Source organism: Diceros bicornis, chromosome 9 (genome assembly GCF_020826845.1).
Source record: "Diceros bicornis minor isolate mBicDic1 chromosome 9, mDicBic1.mat.cur, whole genome shotgun sequence".
In the NCBI taxonomy this organism is placed as follows: domain Eukaryota; kingdom Metazoa; phylum Chordata; class Mammalia; order Perissodactyla; family Rhinocerotidae; genus Diceros; species Diceros bicornis.
In genome coordinates, this window is record NC_080748.1 from 34199386 (window position 1) to 34218705 (window position 19320).

Below are 19320 nucleotides of genomic sequence, written 5' to 3' on the forward strand. Positions count from 1 at the left end.
TAAATGCTCCAAATATACATTTTGGCCAAATCCCAAATGGTAAAGTGTTAAAAATTAATATTCTGTTGAATACAGCTACAACAAAATGGGCCAAAATATGAGAAACATTGGTTTTCAAACATTAGACAACAGGTAACACAAGACTATGATCCCTGAGAGAAGGGAAACACTGGCTGCCAGCTACGTCCAGGTCCCAACACACGGAGAGGAAAGCCAAACAGTCTGGCAGTCCCTCCCAGCTGCAGAGACAGAGATCAGAGTTTGGGAAGGCCAGGGTGGCCAGAATTTGCAGGGCAGAGTACTGGAGGGAGAGCTCAGAAAGAGTGAGGGCTTCAGAGACGTGCAGATGGGCTCCCCTAGAGTCCTTGGCCAAACACTGATCTGTGCCAAGCATCCTGAGGTTGGGGAAATAACTACCAAGGAGCAGTAAGCCAACAATACCTGGAGCCAGACAAGGCTTGGAACAGTGTGCACGCCCACCAACCAGACTGGAAAAACCTTGTAATATATCAGACAATGGATGGATTCCTCAGAAGGAAACTGCCTTAGGTGGGGGACTAAGTTAGCACTAAAGGCCATTCTGGACTCACCCTAACAAAGCTTAAAGGCAAGCCTCAAAACAATCCAACAGATTCCAAATAACCTAACTGTGCACCCCAACTAAATCCCACAGTGTTAAGGAATACAACAAAATCAAGCACGCAACAGCATAAAACTCAGTGGCTGGCATACAATAAAAAAATTACCAGATACGCAAAGGTGGAGAAAAATATGACCCATAACCAGGAGAAAAAAAGTCATTAAGTATAGACCCAGAAATGACAGAGATGATGAAATGAACAGAAAATGTTAAAACTATACTATAAATATGTTCCATACATTCAAGAAGAGACAGGAAAACATGATCATGGTAAGCAGAGCAACAGAAGACATAAGAGACTCAAACTGAAATCTAGAGACGAAAATAAAATACATCTGAAAAAAAACATACTGGATACAATTAACAGAAGATTAGACACTTCAAGAGAAAAGTTCATCAACTTGAAGACACAGCAATAGAAACTATCCAAAATGCAGCACAGAGAGAAGAAACTTAAAAACAAACAAACAATAACAACAAAAAACCTCACCAGTGACTTACTCTAAAAGGTGACTAATTGGAGTTCCAAAAAGTGTGGGTGGGGGGTAGCATATGCAGAAAAAATGACCCAGAATTTCCCAAATTTGACAAAAACCATCAACTAACAGGTCCAAGGAAGATCAACAAACCCAAAGAAGAATAAACATAAGGAAAACCACACCAAGGCACATCATAACCAAATTGCTGAAAACCAGTGATAAAGAAGAAAATCTTAAAAGCAACCAGAGATAAAAGCACACATCATATACAGAGGAACAAGGACAGACAGTGGACTTCTTGGAGGAAACTATGCAAGCTATAAACTAAGACAATGAAGCAACATCTTTAAAGTACTGAAAGGAAAAAAAAAGTGTCAACCCAGATATCCATACCCAATGAAAACATCTTTCCAAATTAAGGCAAAATAAGTTTATTCAAATTAAAAAATGCTGTGAGAATTCATCACCAGCTGACCATGACTAAAATTACTGCTAAAGGAAATTCTTCAGGCAAAAGAAAAACAATACCAGATGGAAATTTGGAATTAAATGAAGGAATACAGTACCCAAAATGGTAAATATTAGGATAAAAATAAAAGATATTTTCTCCTTTTTTAAATCCTTTTTAAAAATAACCATTTAAACTAAAAATAACAACAGTGTATTATGGAGTTTACAACATGCATAGAAGTGAAATGTATGATGAATTATCACAAAGGATGCGGTGGGTGGGAGATGAAAAAATACTGGCGTACGCTTCCTACACTATAAGAGGAGTGATATTGATAAGTTAAAGTTATCTTGTAAACCCCAGAGCAACCACCAAAAATATAAAACAGAATCATACCTAATAAGCAAACAGTGGCCTGAAGGTGATGCTATATCCCTTTTTTGCAGATGAGGAAGCTAAAGGCTCACCTTCACAGGATTGCTATAAGAATGCAAGGAAATAACATACGTAAAAACAGTACCTAATACAACAGGAACTCAAATGCTAGCTCCTTCCTTGGGTACAGACCTGCTGTTTGACTCATACAATCTAAAAATACCACAGCTAGCAGTTACTATTTTGTTTTGTCTTTCAAAACAATAATTAATCATATAAAAAAGTTTGGAGTATGACCTAATTCATTATCTATTAAGATCATTTGCTTCTCTATAATTTTTGCCCTTTTTCTTTTTCCTGAATCAACCACATTCCTGCATTCACAATACATTTTGTCTGTACTTCTACAGGGTTTCTCAATCTCAGCGTTATTGATATTTTGGGTCAGATTAAGTCTCTGTTGTCGGGGGCTGCGTGGTGCATTGTTGGACGTTTAGCAGCATCCTTAGCCTCTACCCACTAGATGCCAGTAGCACTAAAAATGTCTCCAAACATTGCCAAATATCCCCGGGATGTTGGGTCCAAATTGCCATAGCTCTGTTTTAACACTTGAGACCATAGTGCCCATCTAACAGCGAAATTTATACAAACCAATGCCCTGCAATGGATTGTAAGTACTTAAGGAACTTCAATGCATACACTCACCAAGTATCTAAGTAACAGTGACTGGGATCCAACAGTGAAAAGTCCCTGCTCTCACGGAGCTTCCATTCTAGGGCCACACCTTATTCTTCTCTGCATTCCCCAAGGGCCTCACCCATAATAGAGAACCATGCATTTATCTAATTGAACAAGCTGCAAGGGGAAGGGAAACTTCATCAAGGACATGAATTTCAGAGGAGCATTTGGAGGAAAGAGTGATTTAAAGAGAAAATAGTTGGGGCCACCTACCCAATGACTTTTTGAAAAATTAATTCAGGGATATTTGTTCTGCTGCCCTTGTTTTCTCAAGCGTTCATGGAGGAAAGTTACCGGTCTTCCTACTGCATTCCAGGTTGGGATCTACTTCTTCTAAAGTATGTTTGAACCTTGCCAGTCACTGATATTTCAAATAACATGGGCCTAATTGACAAAGTACTAAGTGTGAACTGCTATGACTCCAAAACTCCCCGTATACCAACAATAAACACAACTTGAAAAAAAAAATAAGCTAAAATCTTGAGCCTGTGCTGTCACTGTGAATATGCTGCCTAGAAGCTGAAATAATGTTCTTAATCTTATACATAACCCCATCTACAAGACTATTTTTAACCAAAAATATGCTCAGAATGTTAACCCAGGAACACATTTCTCTTTATCAGTGACATCTGCGACTCCATGACTTGAAGAGTACATTGCCGAGAAGCCATTTGCAAATAGCTCTTGCAAACAGTCATAAGGTTCTACCCTAAGCTGCCAGTAGCAGGAATGAATGAATGGATCTGCTCTGCAGACAGTCCAGCACTTGGCACATAAGAGGCATCCTGTAAGCCTGTGCAGAACCTATTAACTAACAGGATAAGTAAAGCATAAAAAAAAAAAAAAGAGTGTGAAGGGTAACTAAGGTTTCAAGCTTGGGGAGCTAGAAGAAAAGTGGCGCTTTTACCAATTACAGGGTAACTAGAAGATACTGTTTTATGTCATTATAATATCCAAAAGACACCTAAAAAATATACATTTAGTTGAGGTGGTCAGAGCTACAGACGTTGCTCTAGGAAACATCTGCATATACAGAGCTTGAAAGCTGATCCATTATAAAGAGTTCCCAGGAAGGTAAACAAAGAATCACAAACAAGTAGCAGGCTGAACAGCAGGCGAGGTAGAGATTTAGAAGAATTTAGTGTCACTGAAGTCAAGACATAGTTTTAAGTATGGTGTGGTCAGCACTAGACTTCCAGGGTATTTTCATCTCTAAATGCTGTAGGTGTCTGTATCACAGTACCTGCCTCGTACTATGCACTCACTACTAATAATACCACATCCTTACATTGTGCCAGTCAGGCACTGCTTAATTGCTGTCAAACAGAATTCACACAACAGAAGTTGCTGTTATACCCATTTTACATATAAGGAAACTGAGGCACAAAACATTTACGCAATTTGCCCTAACTCACACACCTAGGAGAACGTGTTTTGAAAGAGACCACTGCTGAGAGCAAGTTCAAAGCAGTGCTAGGGGAAAAACTCAAACTGCAGGATGTTCAAGTACCCCAGAGATACCCACCACTTCCTCCCCATCCACACCCCATTTATCAAAGAACTTGCAGTACCCAGTTTAAAAAACTGTGAGACATACCTAAGTCTCTTCCCCATCCATTTTCCCATCCCATCTTCCCCCAGCCTCAGCCAACTGGACTGGAAGGAGATACCCGACCACCTGGGTCATCTCTCCAGAAATTCAGAATTAAGATCTGGAGATATCTGTGGAGGACCATGCCGCAAAATCAAAGTGAGTCTGGTGTTGGCACCACAGCAAACCAAAGTTATGGGGAAGCAGAAACCAAGAGCTTTAAAGAGAGAGCTGATCTGAAAGAAAGTACAACAGACATAACAGAGTACAGAGTAGCAGAGACATAAGACCACGTGCTCCCAGAGAAAAACTAGAAGAGTAACCGCCCGAAGATTCTCTGGTTCCCAGGACACTGAGCTGGACTTCATGCAATGGACTTCAGAGGTAGTCCTCCAACTGTATGAAAAACGCTTTTTTTAAGTAAGTTAATTCAAATGAGTTTTTCTTCCTTGCAATCAAATCACCCTCAAGCCATTAAAAGAGGTCCAAGAAAAAATACTGAGTAAGCAGCTACTATGTACTTCAAAATAACTTTTCGAGGTATTTTAACTCTCATGTCAGGCATGAGGAAAAAGGGGCTCAGTGATATTAACTAACAGAGCTGCCTGACTCCAAAACCCGAACTCTTTTCACTATTTTCACTATACCTCATTTTCACCCAAGTTAACACCCAATGTGTTCCAGGCCACCATGCCATTTATCTTATTCTTTCCCATGAAACATTCTCAGATTAATCCAAAAATGTTTTCTCCTTTTATCCTGTCCAGTCTCTAATCTATACATTTGAAATGTCTTAAGTACTGAAAAATAAAATGAACTTTTATATATAAAGATGAGTAGCAGAATGAAGACATTTGAATCTGTTTGGTCTGTTTTTAAACAGATAAAGTATTTTTCTTTCCTTTCCCTACTTTACCAGTTTATACACCCTTAACTAAAGCCTAGGCTAAGCTTAATCTTTTCCTGACCTGCCCCACCCCTCATTCCCTCCAAGCGGGTGATTTTATTACTAAAATGGAGGCCACTTCACAGAAAAAGAATAAATTCATTTTACCTAAATAATTATCCTACCCAAAGTTACTTCAATTTCTTTTCAAAAGCAAGACAAAACAAATATCTACATCCTAAAAGCCTGAAACCCTTGCCAAAAGGTCGTAAGGACCAGCAAAAAATGCTATTTTTCTATATCTGAAAATCAGTTTGCCAAGATGGAATGGAACAAAACTTTTTAAATCTAGACTGGTCCCTTTTGCCCATTCTCAAAAAGACATTTCTTAAGTTTTTCACATTTTCTCCAAGTATAGACAGAACTCCTCTGCCTATTTATAACTGGAAATTTCCCTAAAAATGACCTATAATGTATCATCTGATTTGATTTCCTTTTCCAGACAGTAAGTTCCTGAAATTAAAAAAACAAAAAAAAAAACCAGCAACATTAAATGTACTATCCTTCTTCCAGCCTCTAAAAGCAAAGGAGGACTTCAGCTTCTAGACTCACTCCAGCAGCTGGGAAGCTAGGGAACTCCTCATTGTGGTTCAGGGTCTTGGGCAAGTCCCATAACAATAGTTCACTTACGTGGGTACATACACTAATCACTAGTTACCAGTCAGCTTGGGAACCCATTTGTTCTGATTGCCTTACATTCTCTGATCTCTCATAAACTGCTCTGTTACTCACAGCTACAATTAACAGTGAAATTCATCTTCAACCCTTGGGTCAGTTCTGCCAGAAGGAACATAAAAAAGTATAACCAGTACTACTTGAATAGTACTACTTGTACAAATACTATTTGACCAGGTATTTTAAAAGATTCATTAAATTGCACTATTTTAACTGACACTAATCCTGCTGAGAATTGAGCTGCCATTTACCCTAAAATTATAAACAAGACATTAAAATCATCTTTGCATGACTGAGTACCCTATATTTTCCGAGTACTCTGAATTTTCTGGATATTTCCAGACATATCAAAAACAGTATCAATCAATATAACACCCCTAACAAGGTGGGAAGAAGCTAAGGAAAGCTTACATGTTTTGCAAGGGACTGCATAATTACAAAGCTGAAAAGAGAAGCGGAATTTTTAACGGTGGTTTGCACTAAGACCATTAGATACGTCTCAGCAGTATTTCTCACGTTGAAATTTCTTTAACATCTTAAGCTAAACCACTTCCAGTTTAATAAGGTTTTAGAGACGAAAAGCAGAAGTAAAGAACTGTCACCAAGTCACACCCACTGTGGTGGTTTAGATGCTACTACCATTGTCATTGGCCAACGTTTTAAATACTTTGGTCGTATCTACATTTTTTTTTTTTTTATAAAGCAGCTTAGGTGCCCGGAATAATCGAAGTGGTATACCCAATGCACTTGGAATATGCATGGCCTGTATTTAAGCCATTAACAGCCTTGGGGGAAATCTGACAGCAAATCCCAATATCAATACTCCGACGGGCTTGACGTCTTCCGTTTCTGTCACAAGATTTGGGGTGCGCCCGGTTCCAGGGCTCAGGGGTTCTGACAGTGAAGGATGCTGTTAGGGGACAAAGTGCAACGCCCTCCTCCTCCTGCATATGCTCCTGTGCGCGCAGCACCAACACAAGCTAAGCACACACACCACCACTCACCGAGAGGACCCGGCTCTGAAGCCCACTCTGGGGTCAGAAACTGAGCTTGTCATTCAAGGGCTGCAGCCCCAACGCCACACTTCGGACTCCAGAAAGACCCCACTCGGGCCCGAGGACACTCCCCTCCCCCCGGCCCAGTGCCTTGGGCTTCCTCCCTCCGCCCCGCTCCTCCTCCCACCGCCGAGCGAAGGCGCAGCTTTGAACAGCCCCGAAGTCAGAGCAGGGACTGCGGGCAGGCGCAGGGGCTGGGGCGCCCGAGCTGGGCCGCCCCATCAATCGCCGCCCCACACCCTGCCGCCACCCCAGCCAACGCGCTGCTGACGCCGCGGGCCGATCCGCGCCCGGCTCACCTGGGGGCCGTAGCCTCCGCAACTCACAGGCACGTAACCGGCCCGCAACGACCAGTCGCGAGAGCTGCCGAGCAAGCAGACGCCCCCTCCAGCACCGGCCCCCAGCCCTCCCCCTCCCCGCCCCCGCCCTGCCCACCCCCTCCTTCCGCCGCCGCAGCTCCAGCCCGCTACACCACCTAGTCCCCACGCCTCCCACTCACTCTCGCGAGAGGGGAGCGCGCCTCTCGCGAGAAGACCTCCGTTACCAAGCCCGCGCAAAAGTGGGTGGGCTTTTTAAAAAGCAAAGAAGGAACAGGAAAAACGTTCCCACGTGCTCCGAGGCAGCTAGCCGCTCGGCCCCGTGCGTCACGTGATATCGAGGCAGCCTCTCCATTGGCCGGAATCCGCTCAGCCGTGGGAGCTTTAAACTCGAGTCTGACCTACGAACTTGCGGCGGACGTCTTGCGCGCTTCCTGGTCCGTTACCTTGGAAACCGTTTAACCCTTTCCCCTGGCAAAATACCTAAGCCGTGGCTTGCTCTGCGGGTTTGGTTTCAGGCCCTGCCTCCTTACCTTCGACCCCTTGGTCTTACCGCCTGGGGTCAGCGGGGCTCCTTCTTCGCCACAGGCGAGCTTTGCTCTCTTCTGATTCCCGGGGCCCCAAAGCGGCAGCCCCGCAGATCTGACGGCCCAAGTAAGGCTCATGCTTTCGGGGTGGCTCCGCCCCTTCTCCCCAACATCTCTAGGGAGGACCACTCACAGCGCACCAGGCCAGCGGCCCTATCCGAACCTCAACAAAGCATCGAGGGATCTCCGGGCCCTAGTGCTCACCGTTGCGTCTCTACGCGGTATCAGAATCGGAAGTAAAGCATGGGTCACGGAGAAACCCAGCCCTAGATGAAAAGCTAACATACGATTTTCTCCACTTAGAATAGGAAGGGCTAGTCCCGTCAAGTTGCACAGTCTCCTCAAGGACATCTATTTCTCAAGGGTGTTAATACCTGATAGATGAGAAAGACATTTTTCAGTGTATCCTCATTATGAGTTTTGTCCTGTTTGGGAGAGAGGGGCAGGAAAAACAGGGAGCATTCGTATGTTCATTTCTTCACTCAACAAATTTTTATTAAGCTCCTGTATTTGTTAGGCGCTACTCGAGGCTGTCCATTGAGCAGCGATGAAGACAAGTGTAGGTTCTAGAGGGCTTATGGGGGAGGGGGAGAGAGAAGAAAGAAAAAACCTGTTATTGTTAAGCTGTATGCAAAGAAAATACAATAAATGATGTGATGGTGATTGTGATTGGGTGGCTACTTGAGGGGCGGCCCTTTCGAGGAGGAGATATTTAAGCAGTGATTTGTATAACGGTCATGCAAATATCAGAGGAAAGAGCATTCCAGGCAAAGGAAACAGCTAATTCAAAGGCCCTAAATGGGGTTTGAGGGGGAAAATACAAGAAAGTAAGAGGAAATAAGCTTGGAGAAGTAAACAAACATGGGCCAGATCCTGTAGGGCTTTGTAAGCCAGGAAAGAAATTGAGAATTAGAATTCTAAGTGCAATGGAAAGCGTTGGAGAGTTTTAAATAGGAGAGAGACACCTATGATTCACTTTTTTTTTATTTTTTAAAGCTCTTCCCGGAAAAGAATATCTTAAGAAGGCCACAGAGGAAGCTGGGATATCAGGAGACTTGTAGTCCGTGAGAAAGACAATCCTGAAAGATTTAATTTCCAACGACTTGGACATTCCTCTTCTAAAATCCATTAGGTCAGAGCTCTGGTGCTGTTTTGTGCCTTTGTTAAGAGCATCTAGATACGTCTTCAGTTACTGCTATTTAATTACAATAGGAGAAATAAACGGGAATTTTTTTGTTACTTGGGAAAACAAATGGCCCAAAAGGAATGTGTCTTTTGATTTTTTTTCCCTCCAGTTACACCACACAGATAACCACCTCTTCTGTCTAAAAGTCAGTTCTAGGAAAAAGCAACATAAAGTGATGTTCAATGCAGAAATTTATTCCTAAGGATAAGATTTGAAAAGATAGAGGTTGAAGGCTGGAAAATGAAGATGTCCACTAAAAAAAACAGAAATCAGGAGACTCAAGTTCCAACTGGAAGACCTCTCATTGGTGACGCAGCCAAATCAAGGTACCTTATCATCCTTGAGTTTCAGCTTCCTCATACACAAAACAAGGCAATCTAACTAGCCTACACGCAGAGTGGTTAAGTTTGGCATGCACACACCAGTAAGACGGAAGCTGGAAAGGGAAATGAAAAGAATCTTTATAAAAACCTGATAAGAGTCAGCAGCACAAGCTAAATGAAATTGGACACTCGCGCACGCGCACGCGCGCACACACACACCGGCTGAGGAACTATGAAACTGATTAATACAGATACCAGGAATGCTTCCCTAAGAAATCTTGGCCTTCTCAGAGTGTGAAAATGGAAGCATTGCCACCTGCTCAACCTCCTGTTCCCTTTCTCGGTAGCTATTTTGAACCTAGGTAGTATTGAATAAGTAATGTTTCACATGTTCCTAATCAAGATTTAAGAAATAGAAAATAGAGCTGAGGCATTATCTTCACGTTAAGCTAACACCTTAATTTTAATGAAAATAAGATTTCAAGAAACATTATAGGGTTACTTTTTAAAAGGAAAAATGCTAAAAAGAGAAAAGGTATTGTTTTAACAAATTAAGACCATTCTTTTAAAATGTTGAAAGAACTGAATACTCTTTTGAGTGTTTTTTGCCGTTCTTATAATGATTAACTGAAACAGCTGCTTGGTACTGCTAATTTAGATGAACAATGGACTCAACTCTACCGTCCTAACATGTATGAATAGAGCCCGAGATCCTCCCAGTTCACCCTAGCAGGACAGTCCTTGTGGTCTCTTTTGCTAGCTACAATTATTTGGACTACAACGAATATAAAGCAAGAAGAAATTTAGGATTGAGATTCCTTTCTATAGATGTCCCTAGTTCCTGGATTCTTTTTTAAATTATTTTCTTTTTTTAACTGCTTTATTGAGATACAATCCACATACCATACAATTCACTCATTTAAAGTGTACAATGCAGTGTTTTTTGGTATATCCCCATAGTTGTGCAATCATCACCAAAATCTAATTTGAGAACAGTTTTGCTCCCTCAAACCCCATACCCATTAGGAGTCAATCCCCCACCTCATCCTCAACCCTAAGCAACCACTAATCTGCTTTATGTCTCTATAAATTTGCCTGTTCTGGAAATTTCATGTAAATGGAATTATATAATATGTGGTTGGTTATACCTCACTTCATTCACTTAGCATAATGTTTTCAAAGGTCATGCATGTTGTAGCATGAATCAGTACTTCATTTCTTTTTATCGCTGAATAATGATTCCATTGTATGGATACAGCACATTTTATTTATCAGTTTATCAGTTAATAGACATTTGGGTTGTTTTTACTTTTTGGCTACTGTGAATAATGCTGCTTGAAAATTTGTATACCAGTTTTGTGTGGATGTTGCTTATTCCTTTTTAATACTTTAAAAAATAAAATTTATCCAGTTTACAAAGTCCATATTTCTTTTCCTAGCACAGTTACTTTGCTCCTAGCTTTGTCTTTTTTGCCTGCTGTTTGAAGTATGTGCACTCTAGCCCCAGAAGGCTGGCATTTGTATTCTGGCAATTCACATCTGACCATGTCAGTCCCCTGCTTAAAACCCTTCAGTGGTTTCTTATCTCCCCATGATCTACCTAACTTTCTCCTCTGCTCTCCTATCATTCTCCCTCTCAGAAGTCCTACTTTCAGTTCCTCAAAATAGGGCCAGACCTGTCCTGCTTCCTTCAGTATCAAATGTTCTTTCTCTGTCCATCCCCCTTAGCCTCTGAATTTCCGTGAATCCTTCAGCATTCAGCTCTACTCTCATTTCCTCAAGAACTCTTGTCCTAACTCCCCAGACTAAGTAAGCTCCTCCTTACCCAGGACTGTAATTTTCTTCAATGCTTTGATGAATTTATAATGATTTTCATTTGAATGATTATTTGGTTAATGTCTCTCTCCTCTACTAGACTGTAGGATTCATGAGCAGGAACCACATCTGTTTTTACTTACACATGCCTGGCATATGGTAGGTGTTATTAGTTAGTCAATAACTACAGAAAGAAAGGAAAGAAGAAAGGGAGGAAGGGAGAGGGAGAAAGAAAGAGAAAGAGACAGGCAGAAAGAAAGAAAGAAGGAAGGAAGGTAGGAAGGAAGGGGAAAGAGAGAGAGAAAGAAAAAAAGAAGAAAGAAAAGGGAAAGAAGAGAGGGAAAGAGGAAAGGAGGATGGAGGCGCTCCTGCCCAGGTGTGATGTCAGCAAACCACAACTTAACTTCCCAAGTCCCTGCAAATGCTTCACTGCATCAGAAACACGGCATACCCAGTCAGCCAATCCCCACAGGCCAAGCCAACTCTGGGCTCTATACTCATTTCCTTGTTCCTTCTGACCGGAAACAAGGTTAACTCTGTGGCCCCAGGCAATCAGATATTTTATTTTTCTCTTCCTTGCTTTTTATTCTTTATCCTATAAAAGCTTCCTGCCTTATGCCCCATTTTGTAGTTCTCTGAATGGAGACTGTCCGCTTCATGAAGTGTTCAAGTTTATTTGTATCACTTAAATTGTTTTCTTTAATGATTTTTTTTTAACACTAGGAGTCTTCAGTAAAGTCTGCAATGTTATAAGCCCAGTCTATGCTGTGGTAAGGGGATTAATGGAAAGGCCTATCCCATGCTTGGGATGGGGGAGCAGGGGACACAAGTCGGGGCAGGGGACACTACAGAAGGGAGGTGTGGAGAGGGGAAGGCCAGTGGTGTACTAAGGAGCTAAGGCAGCAGTGTGACAAGTCAGAGAACACAGGCTGTGTGTAAGTGCACCTAAGATTATGCCTAGGAACGCCTCACATGTCCCCAGGGAACATGTTAGTGGGCTAATTTTTAGCAATCACCTTGATGCTGTCTCCTCCAATGTAATTTTGCTATTTAATGGAAATGTTACTTTCATTTGTTTACATAGTCTAATGTAGCCAAGACATTTGGGTTATATGCACATGAAAGAATTATGACCCAGCAACACATGGGGCACTAAATGTCATAGTTCAGACTAAAATTTGCTGGTTCAGTCTAGTTCTACCTTTCAGTGAAACTGAGCATACTCCACAAAGCTAGCCTCTCAGCTTAATCCTCCCAATGACCTTTTGACTACAAAGGCAGGTATCATCTTTCCCCAGGAACTTGGGAGCTTTACACTAGCAACCTCTGACAGCCAGAAGCAGATTCCATGTCATGTGGCTTCCTGTTTGAAAACTTGAGTCTCCCTTTGGCCCACTTGCTGAATTCCTGTTTCCTGCCTGAGTGATGGCCCCAGCTGGCAGTTCACTTGTAAAAGAGAAATGTAAAGTCCTTCTTTTCCACGTTGCTCAGTTTTGGGATTTTGTTTTTTTATGCTAATGAATTAATACACATTCGTTATGTAGAACATTGAAAAATACAAGAAAAGATAATGGAGAAGACCATCTTTTCTGGTGATTGCTTTACATGCATTACTTAATTTAATAATACTTAATAAACCAATGTAAAACATTCTGAAAATGGAAAAAATGTGGAATTTATAATTTTATCAGCCATTTAAACATGTAAAAATGCTTTTTAACCTTAAAAGATAAAGTATCTCATTCATGCCTTTATTTTAAAAGCATGTATATTACACCACAGTCTGTTATATAGTTTATAATTTATACACTTACCTAACTCTTTTGTACTGAGTCTCTTGAAGGACAGAAACACTTCTTAACCATTCTTATAACATGATACCTAGTAATGTTTTCATATATAGAAGGTGTTCATTAAGTGCTCAATGACTTGTAAAATAATGACTATAATTATTAGTAAATAGTAGAGATGATAATTCAGAAGTGCCACTCCAAATTAAAGACCTCTTGAATTAACAAAATAAATTTGAGTGCTATTATGTATCATACCCAAATATAATGATTCTTTTGATTTAAATCATCATAGTCACAAGTCAATTACTGACAACTTCCAATACGTAAAGTACAGATGTGCCATCTTTTAAGAAAATGTAATATATAATTATCTAAAAGTCATAAACAAATAATCATACCTAAATGTAAAAACTTCACAAGAGAGTTTTAAAAATATCATTGCCCTACTGATTTTAAATGGTTGGTATGGAGTTAATTATAAAATAGAAACACAAAGTTTTCTAAAAAACCTTATGTTACAGACATTTCTAGTTCAAAAAAGTACAAATGTAATCAAGCATTTCAAAAGCATTTAGTATAAGTAAATGGAAATATATAAAAAAAATTTATACACAACTTTTCAAAAATGTCTTCTGCCAAGGGTGAAATAGACTTCCTCTTTGTGTGAGCCTACCGCATACATGCTTACTACTTTAAAAGAAGATATTAGATAACTTCCCCTGGATTAGGTATCTAGAGGACAAGGGAAGTCCTTTGAGTATTGTCATAGCCTTACAACAAGATAAAACAGATCCTAGAACAATTGTTCCTGGGTCTATCATTCCTTATTGCTTGGCCACTTTGCTTTTAAAATGAAATATTAATTTAACATGCAGATAAGAGCATCCTTATTCATTAGTTAACTCACATGAAATTCAACAGAAATATGCTTACGTGATTAGATCTTTAAAAGTAGGTAATTCTCAAGCAGGCGAAACGTGAATATTGCATGCTGACTTCTGGCCCAGAAAACGTTAAACATTATGGTAAAAATCTAGCTTGAAAAGTTAGTTCTTAGGCTTTAGGAAATCCCTGTTCCATTTGGTGTTTCAAGCCATTACACTTGGTTAAGGATGTCTAGTCTAGTCTAGCCCCATACTAGTTCTGATCCCTATTCGTTTGGATTCCCTGGGGTCATCCTTGAACAGATTTGCTCCCCTTCCCCACAATGGAACTTGTGAAATCAGCCAACCTTCTGAAGGACAGACTAGGATTCCTCGTAGCCAATCCTCATGAACTCCAAGGTAGCTCACCATCTCCAGTTTGTTGGTCTACTGGCCTGCATCACTTCATGGTTAGCACAATCTCCTTCCTCTGAAGGACACAGCTACCGAAATACAGCAAATGCAGCCTTAGGCTACATGAATGCTTGTATGATGCTCCGAACAAAAGAGGTGCTGGTCCTACTCTACTCTAAGCTAGTTAGTCCGCACCTGCATTAACCAAGTGAGATATGACCAGAGTTAAGGGGACTAGATATGTCATATGTAATATTTAACCTGTCAGTATTTCACCTGGAGAAGCGGACTCACAGGGATATAATAAACTGAAGCTGAAAGGCTATCATACAAGAAATGTCTTAGATTTCTGTTCTTCCAGAGCGAAGGGAATAGATTTGCATTCAAATATAAGGAGGAAGACAATTAGCACTCTCTTAAAATGGAATGGGTTATCTTTATAAACAGTGGGTGTCAAATTTTTTGACATTTATGCAATTTATTTTTAAAATGCCCTTTTTTTAGAGCCCAAATTTATAAGGTCCTAGTCTCTTACTTTGTCATATTCTTCTCTTATCTATAAATCAATTTAAAAATTCTTCCTTTTTAAAGTATGTCCTTATCTCATATTTGATTATACAGGTTGCTATCCCTATCAGTGCTGTAACAAGATTCTTACAAAGATCTTGTTATCTTGAAACAGCATGCCTATAGGCAGGGTATAATGAGTGTAACAAGATTCCTACAGAGCTCCTGTTTAACAGTGTCATGGCCTGTAATTTTCTCTCTTTTTCAGATGGTCAGTAGCTCTTCTCATAAACTCCTGATGAAAATAAGTTGCGCAGTGAAATAAAGTCTGATAAAACGCCACCCTAATTGCTGTGTATGGATTGAGGAAATGACATTCTTTTATGGGAAAGAGAAGTCAACACTTTACAAGGTGCTACTTGGGCTTTACTGTCAAACTCTGTGCCCCTCAGACTTTAATATTAGTCTGCATTTTTGTAACTTTTTTACAATGATCATGAACATTTCTTGCTCACTTTACTCTATCTGTAATTCTAAAAAATCTCAACTAAGTTCCAGGAGGAACTCAAGTTCTCAACTGAAGTCTGCTGAAATGTACATTACCCCATCCAGTTCTTGGTCATTATTAGCTCTCCACACTAGCATCCACTGAAGTGCCTACATTTCTACCTGCTCTCTACCTGTAAGGTCAAGGCTGCTTTCTTCTACAGCATCTCCTCATTAAAACATGACTAGACAATGCCATTCTACAAACAGACAGCTCTTTCTGCAGAAATAACACTTGATTCTTAGATACCGTACAGAATCTGTAGACCAGTCCCTTCTGCCAGACATGGCAAATGCTTCCTCTCCTGGTTTTCAATGATCTGATTCACTACCTCCATAGGGGGACAGGGTTTTGTGATACCACAGTGTTCCATCCTCTGATCCAGCCTGTATTGGACCACTTCTCCCTCATCCTGAAATGGCAATAATATATACAGAGACCAAGCAAATCCTCTGCTTGCCCTCAGAGAGAAGTCTCTCTCAAATCACTGGCATGTCATAGAAGATTGTCACAAATCCTGCTCTCTGTTCATTTTGTTCACTTTGGTTAACTCAAGAAAGCTTCTACTTTCCTTGACTCATGACTTCTGATAACTGCAGGTCAAAAAGTGAAGGTAATGGAATGTAATGATGTACAAGATATATGCAAGAACAAACACCTGCTGGGAGAAGCTTTCTGTGCCCCCTGCCAAGCATTCAGTTTCCCTGGGCCACCTTCATAATAGATTTCCTCATTAAGCACCTTGCCTCTCTGTAATAGAACACCTGCTTCATGGCTGTTCTAATAACAAGTGGCTCACTTCCACCTATGCCAGGAGCCACTGGGATCTTCATATTGGTCATCTTTTATATCCACAAAGGCATCAACAAGATTGCTCTGTTCTGAGGACCTAACTGTATTTATATTCAGGGTGACTTTACATCCTATTTTTGCCTAATACAATCATGTACAATCTTGTACAATCATTGTTTTTGCCTGTTGTTAGCACCTCCTTCCTTTCTCAAAAATATCTCAGTTTGGAATATAAATTATAGTGACATCCTCTTTATATCCTATCTTAAACAGAACCTCTTCTTTTACCTGTCAGGTCAAAATGGACCTGTCCCGGGATACCACCCCAGACTGCCAGACAGACAGAAATAACCAGCTAAATCCTAAAGCTATATCTTCAGCGCCACTCTTCCCACTACCAAGATAAATAATTGACCATTTATCCTTCCCCCACATATAAATTTGTTTATATAAATATGATCTACCCTTATCTTAATACCAAATGTGCATGAACTACCAAGGTACTTTCTAACCAAGGTACGTCTTAGGATGAATTTTCTTTGTCAGTGTTTGTAGGTGTAGAATATGTTCTAAGTCACAAAGGATAAGTGACAGGCTTTCTCAAGGAAACCAAAGTACCTTCAAGTGATATGTCAGCAGTGGTACCCAGGGACAACCCTACTGACATGTTACTAATCTCAATAACATCTTGGTAACTTCTGTCCCTACAACCTTTCACAAAACTGCATGGCATCCTTCTCATCGTCTCAGCATTATGGCCATCATATTGGTGACCTACAACTACAGCTCCTAAGTGCTCTCAAACTCTACAGCTCTCAAATTCATCAACCTCTCTTTCATCCTGCCAAAATCAACTCCAACTCTTCACACTAATATAGGATATTTAGGAATATGTAGTTCATGTCATATCCAATTCTTGGATCCACCAGAACAAAATCCAGTACTTCAACAGATGGAATACAAGTAGAAGGCCAATCCTGAGAGCCTGCCACCTCATCTCCGCTTGTCATTTGTGGTCCTTGGCCACTACCCTACAGAGATGATGCAGAGAGCCATAATATTGGGATTTCTACTGCCACCTGGTCCCTCGAAAACTCTGTAATCCACTTCGAGGAGGTGGCATAACCTCCTATGCCCAAGGTTCTGACTCCTCCTGAGAATTCCTGAAAAGACATTTGGCAGGAAGCTTCCACGAGATAAATTTCCCTAGACTCTGACCCTGCCTAGCTCCTGCTTCACCCATTATCTTTGCTTCTTTACAACCAGTTTGCCTCCTGTGCCATTTGAAGGCAGGCAGGGACTGTGTCTTGTTTATCATTGATTCCAAAGAGTCTGTCACAGAATTGGGCAATAGGCATCAATTGGGCAACAAACTCATCTCTGCTGCTCCACTATACCTTTTAACTCTCTTTTCATATGCTTGCCTTGAGGCTTGGCCTGAGGGATGGGAACAATATAGCAGTGGATGTCTAGGATCAGAGTCAGTAGCCTTGAAGAAATGGAGCTTCAGGTTGGGTATGGTCCAGTTGCTAAAGAGGTTACAACAGGCATGAGCTGTAGTCTCCAAAGGGCAATAAACAGAGGGGTCTTGGAAAGAAGCAAGAAGCCAACCTAGTATAGAGCCAGAGAGAAGTCTTCAGATAGCAGAAGTACCACCCTGTTCAAATGCAGAGCTATTCAAGAGAACTAAGGATTGCTAATAGATGTTGCATTTCACAAGGCAAGTAGCTTGGGAGCATGCCTTCCTGGGTGCACACTTAAAGGACTCATGATGCCCCAGTCATCTCTAAGACAGAGGGTTATATTTCTAAGTACTTTATCTCTAGGTCTGAGGAGTGAGGGAAGGTAAAGAGAGACAGCTGTGTCCTAATAAATGGGTTTCTATTTTGAGGGCCTGGATCTCAAGAGTGTTTAATTTGATCAGTCTGACACAGGTTAGGAAGGAAGTTTGAAAGCTTAGCAGGTGCTAAGAGCTGCAAATTTTCATCACTCTTAGCTGAGGCTATCTATTACATTCTTCCACTAGATTGGGACAGGTTTTAGGCAACAGAGCCAGGTGGAAATCCAGTCTGGAGCTCAAAGTTCCATATCCCAAAGATAGTTCATGAATGCAGCAGATGTCGAAGGTTCCAGCACCAAGTATGAGAGGTAATACAAAAACAGACAAAATACAGCATCAGGGAACCCAGGCTCAAGAGATACTCAGAAATCCAGGCTGACAACTGGCAGGCACTAAGAAAGGACATCAACAAATAAGATGGCCTCTATCCATATGGGTGCAGGAGTGGGACACCAGTTGGGGAAGAGGCATGGCCAAAGCCAAAGAAGCCTCCAGACCCCCATCAACTCCTTAGATACCAAGGACCTCAGGTTCAATGAAAAGAGAAGAATCAAGTCTTATGAATCAGGGAACCAAGTTATTAGGTTGGGGGCATAAGGTCAGGTCAACACTAGGGTATTTTGTGTACCCTGAAGAAGTTTGGAAGTAAGGCTAAATCCTAGAGCCTGGGTCAGGGTGGTTCTGCAGGGAGAAGATGGAGCAGAAGGTGGGAACTAGGTATAGTTTCAAATTATGAAACATTTAAAATAATATGAAAATAATATAACAGTTCCTTTTTTTAGAAGTAAAATATTCCAGGTATAGCTAAAGCCTCATTCTCGCTATCCTTTTCTCATTCTTTTCTCTCCATAGGAAACCACCATCCTGAAATTGATGCATATCAATACCATGAATGTTTTTATACTTTTACTCTACATGTATGAATCTATAAACAATATATGCTATTGTTTGAGTGTTTAAAATTTTTACATATATGGGATTATGTGCTATATATATATATGTTATATATATACATACACACACACATTTGGCAACTTGCTTATTCCTTCATTCAACATTAAAAAATCCAAAATACTGATTGATGCATGTTGATTTAATTTATTCGATTGTATTAATAAATGAGTTTATTCATTCTCCTACTATTAAATGTCTCTATTTTTCTTTAATACAATCTTGCAATAAACATCCTTGTACATATCTCTTTGTGCCCATATGTATATACCTAGGAGTGGAATTGTTGTGCCATAGACCAGATGCATCTTGAACTTATTAGGTACCACCAAATACCTAATACTTAATATCCAAGTGGTTGTACTGATTTACACTCCCACCTGCAGTGTGTACGAATTCCCATTTCCTTTCACCCTTACCAAAAACTATGTTATT

The 19320-nt window shown here is 40.6% G+C and overlaps 1 protein-coding gene across 5 annotated transcripts in view; it reads right to left on the reverse strand.

The window, feature by feature from the left end:
• AKAP11 (A-kinase anchoring protein 11) overlaps positions 1-7880 on the reverse strand; it is a 51835-nt gene extending 43955 nt beyond the window's left edge. For 3 of the 5 annotated variants that reach the window (XR_009221195.1, XM_058548235.1, XM_058548232.1), the window contains exon 1: positions 7801-7880. The gene's annotated coding sequence lies outside the window, so the exon portion shown is untranslated. Of the gene's footprint in view, positions 1-6899; positions 6964-7249; positions 7304-7800 lie in introns of those variants that run through there. The other 2 variants (XM_058548233.1, XM_058548234.1) reach the window with 2 other exon arrangements.
• Between the last annotated feature and the right edge of the window lie 11440 nt (positions 7881-19320).